Source organism: Culex quinquefasciatus, chromosome 1 (assembly GCF_015732765.1).
Source record: "Culex quinquefasciatus strain JHB chromosome 1, VPISU_Cqui_1.0_pri_paternal, whole genome shotgun sequence".
Lineage (NCBI taxonomy): Eukaryota > Metazoa > Arthropoda > Insecta > Diptera > Culicidae > Culex > Culex quinquefasciatus.
In genome coordinates, this window is record NC_051861.1 from 117,718,728 (window position 1) to 117,733,526 (window position 14,799).

At 34.7% G+C, this 14,799-nt stretch overlaps 1 protein-coding gene across 2 annotated transcripts in view; it reads right to left on the reverse strand.

Annotated features, from left to right (window-relative positions):
• Positions 1-14,799, reverse strand: part of LOC6052430 — a 101,386-nt gene that overhangs the window by 73,885 nt on the left and 12,702 nt on the right. Inside the window, exon 1 of one of the 2 annotated variants that reach the window (XM_038248171.1) lies at positions 2,854-2,873. The exons of the other annotated variant lie outside the window; for it this stretch is intronic. The gene's annotated coding sequence lies outside the window, so the exon portion shown is untranslated. Of the gene's footprint in view, positions 1-2,853; positions 2,874-14,799 lie in introns of those variants that run through there. 2 annotated transcript variants of the gene reach the window in all.

Sequence of the window (14,799 nt, forward strand, 5' to 3'; positions counted from 1 at the left end):
CGATATAAATCTAAAAGCTGTTAAAGACAAACTTATGGGAAATTGGACGAGCTTTCCGGTAAAAATATTTACGAGACTGAAAAATCAAGTCTGTCATGGGACCATCCATAAACCACGTGGACACTTTTTTGGGAATCTCGAACCCCCCCTTCGTGGACAATTGTCCATACAAAAAAAAACTTTTTTGTATGGAGCGTGGACAATCGCCATACCCCCTAAAGTGTCCACGTGGTTTATGGATGGTCCCCATATAGAAATTGCCAAAAACCACAAAAAAAGTTTGTATCTTCCCAAGGATTGGACATAGGACAATATGGAGACTTTTATGTAAAATTGTCTGGAGAATCGATTCCCACTACTGGTTTTTTAAATTTTGACGCTTAGACCACTTTTCAAAAAAACAGTTTTAGTAAATGATTTTTATATTTTGTAGGAGAAACATACCATCCTGCATTTTTCGTCAGTCTTTTAGTAACATTTTAGGCTATTTCCTCAAAAATTTAGAACGAAAAAAAATCGTGACATCAGCATTAAATTTAAGTTTTACACTTAAAAATCAAAAAATCTCATAGATGTGGCGTGTATTTTTGTTTCAGTGTATTTTTTCAGAATGTTTCCTACAAGTTTGTCTTTGACCACTTTTTGATACGACGCAACGGCTTCGAGATACAGTAATTTTTAAATTACAAAATACAAAATTATTTAGATACCTTACGCCCTCCTCAATTGTTATTTTCGAGTACTATTGGCTTCATGTACACAAAAATGGCTTATTTAGGCCTAGGATAACATGTCTACAAAGTTTCATTGAAATCGAAGAGGGTCGGGTACAAAAGTACCAGAAAAAATCCTGATTTGAGCTGGAATTGCTCATCAGCCTTTTATTTATTTAAGTATAGATTTTTGAAATGTATTCAAACAACACTCGAAAAATGTGCACATGTAAAATTAAATTTCCAATCAAAGAGTTCTTATAGGATTTTTTTATTGAGGCGCACCGTTTCCAAGTTATAAATATTTATTAGTATTTTGTTTAAAAAAAACTTTTTTGAATTACATAAAAAGTGTTCATCCTCGTCCATCTATGAAATAAATATATTCAAACAGCTGAGAAAGTTCTCTGCACTATGCCTTTTCAAATAATTAGAATAAGGAAAGATACATAAAAATAAACATTTGTTTTTAATGAAAAATAAAATTTACAATCGAAAAGTACTTTTCAGGTTTTTTGAGACAGAGCACCATTTTCAAGATAAAGAAGAAAATCGAGAATTAGAATTACATTCGAAGAGGCTTTATCTTGAAAACGGTGCACATTATTAAAAAATCTGAAATGTACTTTTCGATTGTTAATTTGATTTTACATTAAACACCGAGGACAATTTTTTTTTGACCTAGATTTCTCTTTGTTCCAAAAAACTCAATAAAAAAACTCAAAAAAAATAAATAAAAAATACTTACTTTGGAAACTGAACTTTGGTAAAAAAATAATAATCAAAAAGTCGGCAAATTTGTTTTTTCGTGTACCTTCTTTTTCTGAATAATACTCATAAAAAAACTTTGCCGAAGACACCAAATTGATCAGAAAACTCCTTCAAAGTTGCAGATATTCGAATATTTTCGTACCATCTTTGTATGGAACCTTGTACGGGTGAACCAATGACACAAAATGGCCTATTTGGTCAAAAGGAAGGACTCCACAAAATATATCCTCGTCCATCTTTTGAAATTTGGAATTTGAGAAAGAAAAATAAATCAAAAATTACTTCAAAAATTGTCATAACTTGAAAGTGGTGCACCTAATAGAGATTTTACTTAAGGGTGCACAGCAACCAAGGAAGTTGTTATCAAATCAATCTTATTCCAAAATTGTCGAGCTTATAGTTTTAATTTTCTTCAAAATACTAAAATGTGTGTAACAAAAATTTCAGTGCAAGGAGATCTGGTTGATGTGCACCGTTAAGTACTTTCCGAATGAAAATTCAAATTAACCTCTAAAATGTTTATTTTTTTCACAGATAAAGTGATTTTTTAAAACTTTTTTTTTTCTATTTTAAATTATCTTTCACACTAAGCGTTACCAAGTCGGCATCCTTCCTCCTAATAACAGAGCAAAACACGCTCCTGCTAATGTCGCACACCGCTCTCGTTGAGCTCGCGGGGACAGAAATCGACCCGAGCATAATTGCATTATTGCATATATTTATCATCAGCTGGATCAATTTAATGACGACGACGACGGCGGCGAGTTCGCAATCGAACGCAATCTCTGGTGGCGTGATTTAGCCCCTGGCAGTGAGATTATTTTCACTTTCAGTTGCAGCAGTTCGCAAGTTTGTTTACACTTTGTGGCGTTGGGTGAGGTAGGTTTCGGTGAACTTGTTGATTTCATTTTTATTTATTTTCTGTTAGAAATGTTATTCTGAAAATGAAATATCTGCAAAATAAATCAACAAATTAACCGTCAATTTGAGTGAAATCATGAATTCACCACGACAAAATATGAATTCACCACCGCTCACCACAGCTAACGCTTGCAAGCGTTTGACAGTAGTACACTACACAGAAAAAAAATGTTGGTAATATTCATCAGGAAATGGTGACAGATTTGTGGCAAAATAAATGATAAATTTTACCCCAGAAAATGATGAATTTTCATCAGTTTTTGATGAATATTCATCAGGTTCACATTTTTACTCATTTTTTATGTAATATTACACAAATAAAGAGGTAATATTCAACCTACCAAATTTTCAACATTTCAAAATTCAACTTTTTTTTTCTGTGTACCAAATATTTTGAGTAGTATTCAAATATTTACTTTTGTTTGCCTAAATTTTAATAAATACTCACAAAATTATGCTAACAAACGATTTGCTTCTCACGAAATCAAAACTCCGAGATTACCTGAAAATAATAAAAATAAAACAATATTAAAATAACATCATAGCTCACATAATTTTCTTTCGACAATCATAAGCGTAGAAATTCCATCCATGTCATAACTCGAATATAAAGTTTGCAATTCATCACCTAATTTTTATTAGGAGAAAATTCCACCACAATGAAGAGACAATTGTCAAAAGCCACCGGAAACGACAAATCTTTGCTACGGTCTCACCTTAAAAGTGAAAATGAGTGGTGATTGTGTCTGAGAAAACCCCAGCAATAAAGTTGAGTTGAAGATTATAATTTGTTTTTATGAGACCTGCACGTTCCTCCGCAAATATTCGGATGTCGTTTCACGGCAATTAGTTAGGCAAATTAAATCGCGTCCACTTCCGCCCTCCGGAAGTTATTCAAGCTCGTTGAAAGCTACCTTTGTCACGGTGGAGATTTTTTGGTGGGGTATTGACGGTTTGTTATCTCGTGACAGTTTGTTTTACTTTGAAGTTCGCACAAAAACTGTTTCATCTTGACGTTTCAGAAACTCACCACAGCAATTTTTAATTCACCACAAATCATTCGAGGCTATTTTAATAGGATCAAGTGAACTAAACAATGAGTAAAACGTGTTTAAACCAATTGTGGTGAATTCAAAAATGCCGTGGTGAATTTCCAATAATTCAAATTGACCGTTACATTTTTATTGACGGATTTGAAAAGTAATTTAAATCCGCACGTATTTGGTTACGTTCCAACGTATTGTTGTCGTGTAATGACCTCTTGGCACACACAATATTCAAATGAAACCCCGGCAAATCAGTATATTAGTTATTCATCAACTGCCAACCTTTCCCAACACCCTTGATCCACTCAAGACCCCCTTAGAAAAGTGCGTTCAAAGCATCACTTTCTCGACTTTTATCACTTCTCGACATCACCATCGCCATCAATCAACAATGCCTTGTGCGCCCTTCGACGTCGACTTCAACCAATTACCGAGAGACCCTGCAAGAGCCCACAATTACCCTCCCCCCTTCTTAAAGGAGGGGGGGGGGATATCTCTATCGACAGGTGGAGCCGGAGATGTTTCCCAAATAATTCCATTGTCTCGGCCCCGTGACGACGATCTTGACGGCCAGGTTGAGGGAAAAAAGTGAATTGGATAATTATCGGGTAAGCAGGGTAGCGTGAAACTCCACTTCTTTTGTCAAGTGCGAGCTCTGCGGGTTATTTTTTGCGCAAGATCTTGATGAGACGAGGGTCTCCCCGAGGTGTGTTCTACGCGGGGTGAGGAGTGCCGGCCTCACCCTACTTGGAGTGAACCGAAACAGAGGGTGAAGTTGTCTTCGAGGATCTCGAGTTGTTTCTAATTGTCTCAATTGTCTCAAAGTTGAGACAAGATGAAAAATTATCAAAAATATTTAATAATTCTTTAGAATTACTGCATTGTCTCAAAATCTTCTTAACCGACTCAATATCATATTGTCTCTACTTATGTGTACTTTGTCTCAAACCGTCCTGTCTCCAATTGTCTCAAAGTTGTCACGTTATTTCAAATTGTCTCAATGAGTTTACCACAGTAGACAAATTATATCTCAATATCGCATTGTCTAAAATTGTCTAAAAAAAATTGTCAACTTATTCGACTCATACTGTTTAAAAAACTTGCTGTATCATATTGTCCCAAAATTGTTTTATAGTCAATTCATACTGTCTTAACATTTTGTTGCCTCAAGTTGTCTCAAAGTTGTCTCCTAGTCTCCTTTTTTCTCTTTAGTCGACTCAAACTGTATTAATATCATGTTGTCTCAAATTGTCTCGAAACTGTCACCTTAATCTACTCATATTTTCTCAATATCATATTGTCTCAAATTGTCTCAAAACTGTCGTTTTAGTCATCTCACATTGTCTCAATATCATGTTGTTTCAAATTGGCTCAAAGCTGTCTCCTTAGTCGACTCATACTGTCTCAATATCATGTTGTCTCAAATTGTCTCAAAACTGTCGTTTCAGTCGACTCATACTGTCTCAACACCATGTTGTCTCAATTTATCTGTCACCTTAATCGACTCATATTGTCTCAATATCATGTTGTGTCAAATTGTCTCAAAACTGTCGTGTTAGTCGATTCATACTGTCTTAATATCATGTTGTTTCGAATTGTCTCAAAGTTGTCTCCTTAGTCGACTCATACTGTCTCAATATCATGTTGTCTCAAGTTGTTTCAAACTTTAGTCGCTGTCAAATTGTCTCAATGTCATATTTTTCAAATTGTCTAAAATAAAATGTTGCCTCAAATTGTCTCAAAGTTGACTTATACTGTCTCAATATCATGTTGTCTCAAAATGCCTCCAATTTGTCAAATTAGACGACTTATACTATTTTAATATTATGCTGTCTCAAATTGTCTCCATAACCAATTCATACTGTCTCAATATCTAGTTGTCGCAATTTGTCTTAAAGTTGTTTTTTCAGTCTATTTTTTTAAGTCGATTCATACGGTCTCAAAATCATTTTGTCTCAAATTGTCTCAAAACTGTCACCTTAACGACTCATATTGTCTCAATATAATTTTGTTTCAAATTATCTCAAAACAGTCGTCTTAGTCGTCTCATACTGTCTCAATGTCATATTTTTTTCAAATTGTCTCGAAAATAATGTTGTCTCAAATTTTCTTGACTCAAATGCCTCAAATTTTTATCTTAAGTCGACTTATACTGTCTCAATATCATGTTGTCTCAAAGTGTCTCGAATTTGTCTTTTTAGTAGATTCATACTGTCTCAAAATCATACTGTATAAAACTGTCTTAAAGTTGACTTTTTAGTCGTTTCAATATCTCAATATCATGTTGAATGCCATTGTTCCAATCCACATTAATTTTATCAGTATTCAATCATTTTTATTCATATTCAAATGTTCAAACTGTCTTCAATTACCTTTGGTTGCCTTCAATTGAACTATTTTTTAAAGTAGTTTTCAATTTTCACATCGACAATTTTCAATTGTCTTCAATTTTAATGAGTTGTCTTCAATTGTCTTCAAATTTCTTCAATTGTTCCAACTGACATAAACTGCCTTTAAATTCCTTCAGACATGCAATGCCTGCAATCGTCTTTATTTGCCTTCATTTGTCTTCAATTGTCTTCAGTTGTCTTCAATTGATTTCAATTGACTTCAATTGTCTTTAATTGTCTTCAATTGTCTTCAATGTTCTTCAATTGTCTTCAATTGTCTTCAATTGTCTTCAATTGTCTTCAATTGTCTTCAATTGTCTTCAATTGTCTTCAATTGTCTTCAATTGTCTTCACTTGTCTTCAATTGTCTTCAATTGTCTTCAATGGTCTTCAATTGTCTTCAATGGTCTTCAATTGTCTTCAATTGTCTTCACTTGTCTTCAATTGTCTTCAATTGTCTTCAATGGTCTTCAATTGTCTTCAATGGTCTTCAATTGTCTTCAATTGTCTTCAATTGTCTTTAGTTGTTTTCAACTGTGTTTAGATGTCTTCAATTGTCTTTAACTGTCTTTAGTTGTCTTCACTTGTCTTGAGTTACATTTAGTTGTCTTAAACTGTCATTGATTGTTTTCAATTGTCATCAATTGTCCTAATTTTTTTATTGTCTTAAATTGTCTCAAACAAATCTTTCAAGTGTCTTCAACTGTCTTCAAATTTCCTATTTTTTTCACTTTATTTTTTTTTAGAACTTAATCAAAAACTTCGACATCAAACCAAACCCTTTCCCAAGCTGCCCAAACCTCACCCCACTGCACAGTTTTCCCGAACCGATTTGGTACGTGCCGTCCCAACCGCCATTATCGGGGCGGGAAAGTTGTCTCAGCTCAATTTCCTCCAAAGAAAAAGATAGAAAACAAAAACCCCATCGGTTTCGCAAAGTCACACGCGCAAGTCATCTAGGGTCAAGCCGGCAACTTGGTGAGAAGACGAAAAAAAGAAGGGAAGGAGGTGGGACGGTTTTGATAGGGCCAGTGGTCATTAGTTAATGGCGGGCTTAATCAATTAGAAGAAGCGGAGTTATCTAATCAGGGTGGAATGGCGGAATGCTTGTTTGAATTTGCTAAGTCGGCGCAGATAAGCGACAGACGCGGACTAATTGAGGGGTTTCAACGGCGGCGCAGACGTTCTGCGCCGCGGCAACTTTGTAGCTTTTGGACGGGTGGTGGGACGGGAACGGGTTGGAGGAGGTTGGTTGAAAGTGAAACTGCGTCGGGCTTTGTTGATCTTCTGGTTTAGAGGGCGATCGTTGAGTTGTTTGTCTCGATTGCGTCAGTGTAGTCTTTGTTGTCTGGTTGGTTTAGCTGAGGTGGTTGTCTCAGTTGATGTGGTTGTCTCATTTAATGAGGTTGTTTCAGTTAATCTGTTTGTCTCAGTTGATACGGTTGTCTCATTTAACATGTTTGTCTCAGTTGATGTGTATGTCTCAGTTAATGTAGTTGTCTAATTTGATGAGGTTGTCTCAGTTAATCTGTTTGTCTAAATGGATGTGGTTGTCTCAGTTAATGTAGTTGTCTCAGTCTCAGTTGATATGGTTGTCTCATTTGATGAGGTTGTCTCAGTTAATCTGTTTGTCTAAGTTGATGTGGTTGTCTCAGTTAATCTGTTTGTCTAAATGGATGTGGTTGTCTCAGTTAATGTAGTTGTCTCAGTTGATATGGTTGATTCATTTGATGAGGTTGTCTCAGTTAATCTGTTTGTCTAAGTTGATGTGGTTGTCTCAGTTAATCTGTTTGTCTAAATGGATATGGTTGTCTCAGTTAATGTGGTTGTCTCAGTTGATATGGTTGTCTCATTTGATGAGGTTGTCTCAGTTAATCTGTTTGTCTAAATGGATGTGGTTGTCTCAGTTAATCTGTTTGTCTAAATGGATGTGGTTGTCTCAGTTAATGTGGTTGTCTCAGTTGATATGGTTGTCTCATTTGATGAGGTTGTCTCAGTTAATCTGTTTGTCTAAATGTATGTGGTTGTCTTAAAGTTGACTTTTTAGTCGTTTCAATATCTCAATATCATGTTGAATGCCATTGTTCCAATCCACATTAATTTTATCAGTATTCAATCATTTTTATTCATATTCAAATGTTCAAACTGTCTTCAATTACCTTTGGTTGCCTTCAATTGAACTATTTTTTAAAGTAGTTTTCAATTTTCACATCGACAATTTTCAATTGTCTTCAATTTTAATGAGTTGTCTTCAATTGTCTTCAAATTTCTTCAATTGTTCCAACTGACATAAACTGCCTTTAAATTCCTTCAGACATGCAATGCCTGCAATCGTCTTTATTTGCCTTCATTTGTCTTCAATTGTCTTCAGTTGTCTTCAATTGATTTCAATTGACTTCAATTGTCTTTAATTGTCTTCAATTGTCTTCAATGTTCTTCAATTGTCTTCAATTGTCTTCAATTGTCTTCAATTGTCTTCAATTGTCTTCAATTGTCTTCAATTGTCTTCAATTGTCTTCAATTGTCTTCACTTGTCTTCAATTGTCTTCAATTGTCTTCAATGGTCTTCAATTGTCTTCAATGGTCTTCAATTGTCTTCAATTGTCTTCACTTGTCTTCAATTGTCTTCAATTGTCTTCAATGGTCTTCAATTGTCTTCAATGGTCTTCAATTGTCTTCAATTGTCTTCAATTGTCTTTAGTTGTTTTCAACTGTGTTTAGATGTCTTCAATTGTCTTTAACTGTCTTTAGTTGTCTTCACTTGTCTTGAGTTACATTTAGTTGTCTTAAACTGTCATTGATTGTTTTCAATTGTCATCAATTGTCCTAATTTTTTTATTGTCTTAAATTGTCTCAAACAAATCTTTCAAGTGTCTTCAACTGTCTTCAAATTTCCTATTTTTTTCACTTTATTTTTTTTTAGAACTTAATCAAAAACTTCGACATCAAACCAAACCCTTTCCCAAGCTGCCCAAACCTCACCCCACTGCACAGTTTTCCCGAACCGATTTGGTACGTGCCGTCCCAACCGCCATTATCGGGGCGGGAAAGTTGTCTCAGCTCAATTTCCTCCAAAGAAAAAGATAGAAAACAAAAACCCCATCGGTTTCGCAAAGTCACACGCGCAAGTCATCTAGGGTCAAGCCGGCAACTTGGTGAGAAGACGAAAAAAAGAAGGGAAGGAGGTGGGACGGTTTTGATAGGGCCAGTGGTCATTAGTTAATGGCGGGCTTAATCAATTAGAAGAAGCGGAGTTATCTAATCAGGGTGGAATGGCGGAATGCTTGTTTGAATTTGCTAAGTCGGCGCAGATAAGCGACAGACGCGGACTAATTGAGGGGGTTTCAACGGCGGCGCAGACGTTCTGCGCCGCGGCAACTTTGTAGCTTTTGGACGGGTGGTGGGACGGGAACGGGTTGGAGGAGGTTGGTTGAAAGTGAAACTGCGTCGGGCTTTGTTGATCTTCTGGTTTAGAGGGCGATCGTTGAGTTGTTTGTCTCGATTGCGTCAGTGTAGTCTTTGTTGTCTGGTTGGTTTAGCTGAGGTGGTTGTCTCAGTTGATGTGGTTGTCTCATTTAATGAGGTTGTTTCAGTTAATCTGTTTGTCTCAGTTGATACGGTTGTCTCATTTAACATGTTTGTCTCAGTTGATGTGTATGTCTCAGTTAATGTAGTTGTCTAATTTGATGAGGTTGTCTCAGTTAATCTGTTTGTCTAAATGGATGTGGTTGTCTCAGTTAATGTAGTTGTCTCAGTCTCAGTTGATATGGTTGTCTCATTTGATGAGGTTGTCTCAGTTAATCTGTTTGTCTAAGTTGATGTGGTTGTCTCAGTTAATCTGTTTGTCTAAATGGATGTGGTTGTCTCAGTTAATGTAGTTGTCTCAGTTGATATGGTTGATTCATTTGATGAGGTTGTCTCAGTTAATCTGTTTGTCTAAGTTGATGTGGTTGTCTCAGTTAATCTGTTTGTCTAAATGGATATGGTTGTCTCAGTTAATGTGGTTGTCTCAGTTGATATGGTTGTCTCATTTGATGAGGTTGTCTCAGTTAATCTGTTTGTCTAAATGGATGTGGTTGTCTCAGTTAATCTGTTTGTCTAAATGGATGTGGTTGTCTCAGTTAATGTGGTTGTCTCAGTTGATATGGTTGTCTCATTTGATGAGGTTGTCTCAGTTAATCTGTTTGTCTAAATGTATGTGGTTGTCTCAGTTGATGTGGTTGTCTCGGTTGATGTGGTTGTCTCAGCTAATGTGATTGTCTCTTTTGATGAGGTTGTCTCAGTTAATGTGTTTGTCTCAGTTGATGTGTTTGTCTCAGATGATGTGGTTGTCTCATTTGACATAGTTGTCTCAGCTAATGTGATTGTCTCATTTGATGTGGTTGTCTCAGTTATCATGGCTGTCTCATTTGACATGGTTGTCTCAGTTCATGTGTCTTGTTCGTTTCTAATAAATCTTTGTTGCCTCAAATATATTTCCAGACTTAGGTTATTATGGTTGTCCCACCTTCTTTTTGGCTCTAATGGTGTCATTTAGGTTAATTGAGTTTATCTCACTTGTCATGTTATCTCAATCACTTTTTGTTCAAATGGTCTTTTTTATTTTTAAATTTTCCTCAAGTCTTTGTAGAATGTCTCAGCTACCTGAATATTTTTCAACGCTTTAATTGTCTAACTTTCAAAAAGTTCCAACAAATCTTCAGGCTTTCTTGTCCCAAACTTGAACCGATTTCTAATCTAATCACTTCCGTCCATAATTTGATGCAGAAATGCGAGATTCTCTTCCTCTCAAATCGATCCATCCCCAATTAAAATTCCCCTTTCAACCAAATATTTCCTTTCCATCGTCACCACCCGAGGGCAACTTCCCAAAATAATATGGCCTTTCTCACCAACAACTCACACGCAAACACCCCCCGCTCCAGGGCTTAAATTTTGGTCCACAAATTTGCTTCACTTTCGTTTCCTCGCTCCCCAGACAAAAAAAAACGCTGACCACCTGTAAGATCCGAAATTTGTGGAGGTCTCCGAAAAAAGCAACTCTCACTCTCCGCAAAAATTCTCTCCCCCCGAGGGCATAAAAAATCTCGTTTTTTTTCGGACTTTGAAGAAAGTGGCGAGCCCCTCGGATGACGATTTCCTGAACGTGGGGTAGGGCAGCAGGGGGGTCGACGGATGCAATGTGTCATTAATCAATCATAAAATGTTTATGTGCGTATCGTTGGCACACTCGGGAAAGGGGGACCGCGGCACAACATTGACCGATGGGAAGGTTTTTTTCTCGTTTTATGTTTTTATTTTTGCTCTCGGAACGCAAACAGGTTCACAGTGTTTGTGACGGGGAGAAAAAAGAGGCATTTGGATTAGTTTATTTTATGGTGATTGCGTGAAGGGGGGTCAATAAATGGCGTGCTGAATGTGGTTTATTTTCGGTTTGTGGTCATATTTTTTCATTCACGATATATTTATGGTCATGAATATTTCTAAGAAATCTTTGAATAATGAAATAATTTTGGTGTTACTTTTGTACAGATTTTTTATTAATTTTTAATTTATGCCAAATTCACTCATATTCTGTATAAAACTAATTAATAAAAAAAATGTTGCAGATTCAAATGTAAGTTTTCTAACGCAAAATTTATTTTTCAATAATTTCGAAAAAAAATAACCTGCATTTTAATTTTTCAGTTTCATTTGTTTTTTTTTTTTCATACAAGTTTAAGATTTTATTAGGAATGCTTTTGATTAATTTGCATGTGGAAAATGCCATTTAAAATTTTAAAAAATTTGTGTTAATGTATTATTTTTAGTTATGTACTGCCTATTTAAAAAAAAATATCTTTAGAAATAGAGCAATTCCAGCTCAAATCAGGAATTTTTCTGGTACTTTTGTACCAGACCCTCTCCGATTTCAATGAGACTTTGTAGACATGTTATCCTAGGCCTATATAAGCCATTTTTGTATATATGGAGTCAATAGTACTCGAAAATAACATTTGAGAAGGGCGTAAGGTATTTACATATTTTTGTATTTTGCAATTTAAAAATAACTGTATCTCGAAACCGTTGCGTCGTATCAAAAAGTGGTCAAAGACAAACTTGTCGGAAATTGGACGGGCTTTCTGAAAAAATACACTGAAACAAAAATACTCGCACATCTATGAGATTTTTTGATTTTTATGCCTAAAACTTAAATTTAAAAGTGATGTCACGATTTTTTTTCGTTCAAAATTTTTGAGGAAATAGCCTAAAATATAACCAAAAACCTGAGGAAAAATACAGGATGGTATTGTCCTCCTAAAAAAATTACAAAAATCATTTACTTAAGCTGTTTTTTTTAAAGTGATCTAAACGTCAAATTTTTTAAAAACCAGTAAAGGGGATCGATTTTCCAGACAATTTTACATAAAAGTCTCCATATTGACCATTGTCCTATGTCCAATCCTTGGGAAGATACAGCGGTTTTAAAAATAAAAATGTTGAAAAAACGTTTTTTTTTGTGGTTTTTGGCAATTTCTGTATGACAGACTTGATTTTTCAGTCTCGTAAATATTTTTACCGGAAAGCTTGTCCAATTTCCCATAAGTTTGCCTTTGACAGCTTTTTAATTTATATCGTTTTTATATTTACGTAAGAAAATTTACTGTCCTGGTTTCTACCACACTAAAAAAAATATTATATTTTCAGTTATTAGCAATGCAATTAAGCTTATATCTGTAAGCCCTTAGATCCAATTGAAATGCTGTCAAAGGCAAACTTATGAGAAATTGGACGAGCTTTCTGGTAAAAATATTGACGAGACTGGAAAACCCAAGTCTGTCATATAGAAATTGCCAAAAACCACAAAAAACCCGTTTTTTTTCAACATTTTTATTTTTAAAACCGCTGTATCTTCCCAAGGATTGGACATAGGACAATGGTCAATATGGAGACTTTTATGTAAAATAGTCTGGAGAATCGATCCCCACTATTGGTTTTTGAAAATTTTGACGTTTAGACCACTTTTCAAAAAAAAAAAACAGTTTTAGTAAATGATTTTTGTATTTTTTCAAGGAGAGACATACCATCCTGCATTTTTCATCAGTGTTTTAGTTATATTTTAGGCTATTTCCTCAAAAATCGTGACATCACCTTTAAATTTAAGTTTTAGACTTAAAAACCAAAAAATCTCATAGATGTGGCGTGTATTTTTGTTTCAGTGTATTTTTTTTCAGAAAGCCCGTCCAATTTCCTACAAGTTTGTCTTTGACCACTTTTTGATACGACGCAACGGCTTCGAGATATAGTAATTTTTAAATTACAAAATACAAAAATATTTGAATACCTTACGCCCTTCTCAAATGTTATTTTCGAGTACTATCGGCTTCATATACACAAAAATGGCTTATATAGGACCAGGATAACATGTCTACAAAGTTTCATTGAAATCGAAGAGTGTCGGATACAAAAGTACCAGAAAAATTCCTGATTTGAGCTGGAATTTCTCAATAAAGGAAATAAATCTACAATCTTCTTATTTTGACGTTGCTGATTCCACCTTGAATTACTGAGATATAACCTTGAAAATTTAATAAAAGGTTTTTTTTTACGAAAAGATGATTTTTTGCGAAATTTTAACGATTACTTATTCAATTTTACATTAAAACCATATTTTTGAAGTCTAAAGAACGTACTTTTACTGAACGACGAATTTCAAAACGGAAATCATACTTTTTTCTTTTTGTTTAAACATGAATTTTGGTTTGTCCAATGTTTCCCAAAATCAACGATTGTAGATTTAGACAAATTGATTTTTGCTTGTGCTGAAAAATGTACCTTTTTAAAATAAAATAGGTGTCAACAGTTTAAATTAGTTCTCAGCTCATCAATTATTGTACAGCATCTTGAAAAGAAATTTGTCAAAGTTATGTTGAAACTCAAGGCAAATAGATTTGATAAGGTAAGTTGGGGTTTCCAGGTGTCAATGAAAAAGCGTGAAATATGTTTTTTAAAGGTTGCTTAGCATGAGAAAATGGACCGAAAAACGCTCTTCATACTATATTTTGGATTGCAATTTCATCAAAATAAATAACTTAATTTATTAGTCGTCACTTTATGCTGAAATTTGGCAATGAAACAAAATCATTGCAGAAAAATCAGTAAATATTTAATCTGTCTAACTAAAATGCCACTTATGACTTTAACTGTTTGGACGCTGTAAAAATCTAGTTTTAAACGTGTGTTTTTTGGTGTGTTATGTTCTGTTTGGAATATTTTATAGTATACAAATCAGTAGTTTTCTCAAAAGGCTTGGCATAAAATGGCTAAAAATCTACGATTGCTCATGATCTGTCAAACTGACAAAAGAATGTTACCGTATTGCCAGCAAAACAAACTAAAATTGTGTTTGCTGTTATTTCAGTAGTTTAAACCAGGGGTGCTCAAAGTTGTTGGAGGCCGGGCAAAATTTGAAGCTCAAACGAGCTTGAAGGCCAAATGTACAAAATAGATTATTAAAAATGAAATTAAAATGTCTGATATTTTTTGAACATTTTCGTTACGCCTGTTTTTAAAGTAATGTCTGTTTTGTATCAGTATTGTTGATTTTATTGTCATGGTAGATTCATTATCCAACTGTCATGAGTTCAAATCCCGAGGGTAAGTTTGAGGGTTAGTTCATAAAAAGGGTCATAATTACTTTTAAATTTATATGGAATTTTCATATTGTGCTTTTATTACGGATTTCTACCTTAAAAAATTGGTGTTTAGAACGAAACTATCAAAATATAAAATTAAACATTTTTTTTTCAATTAGATATATGTGATTATGTCTTCATTTTTTAAATTCAGTACCATTTTCAATGTAATGTAAACTCCCCATCGGCACCAAGATGACAACTTGAGGAGCCCCGCCGTCGCAATAACCGTCAACAAGTGACACACAGCAGCTCTACTCCGCTCCGCTCATCAGCATCCAAG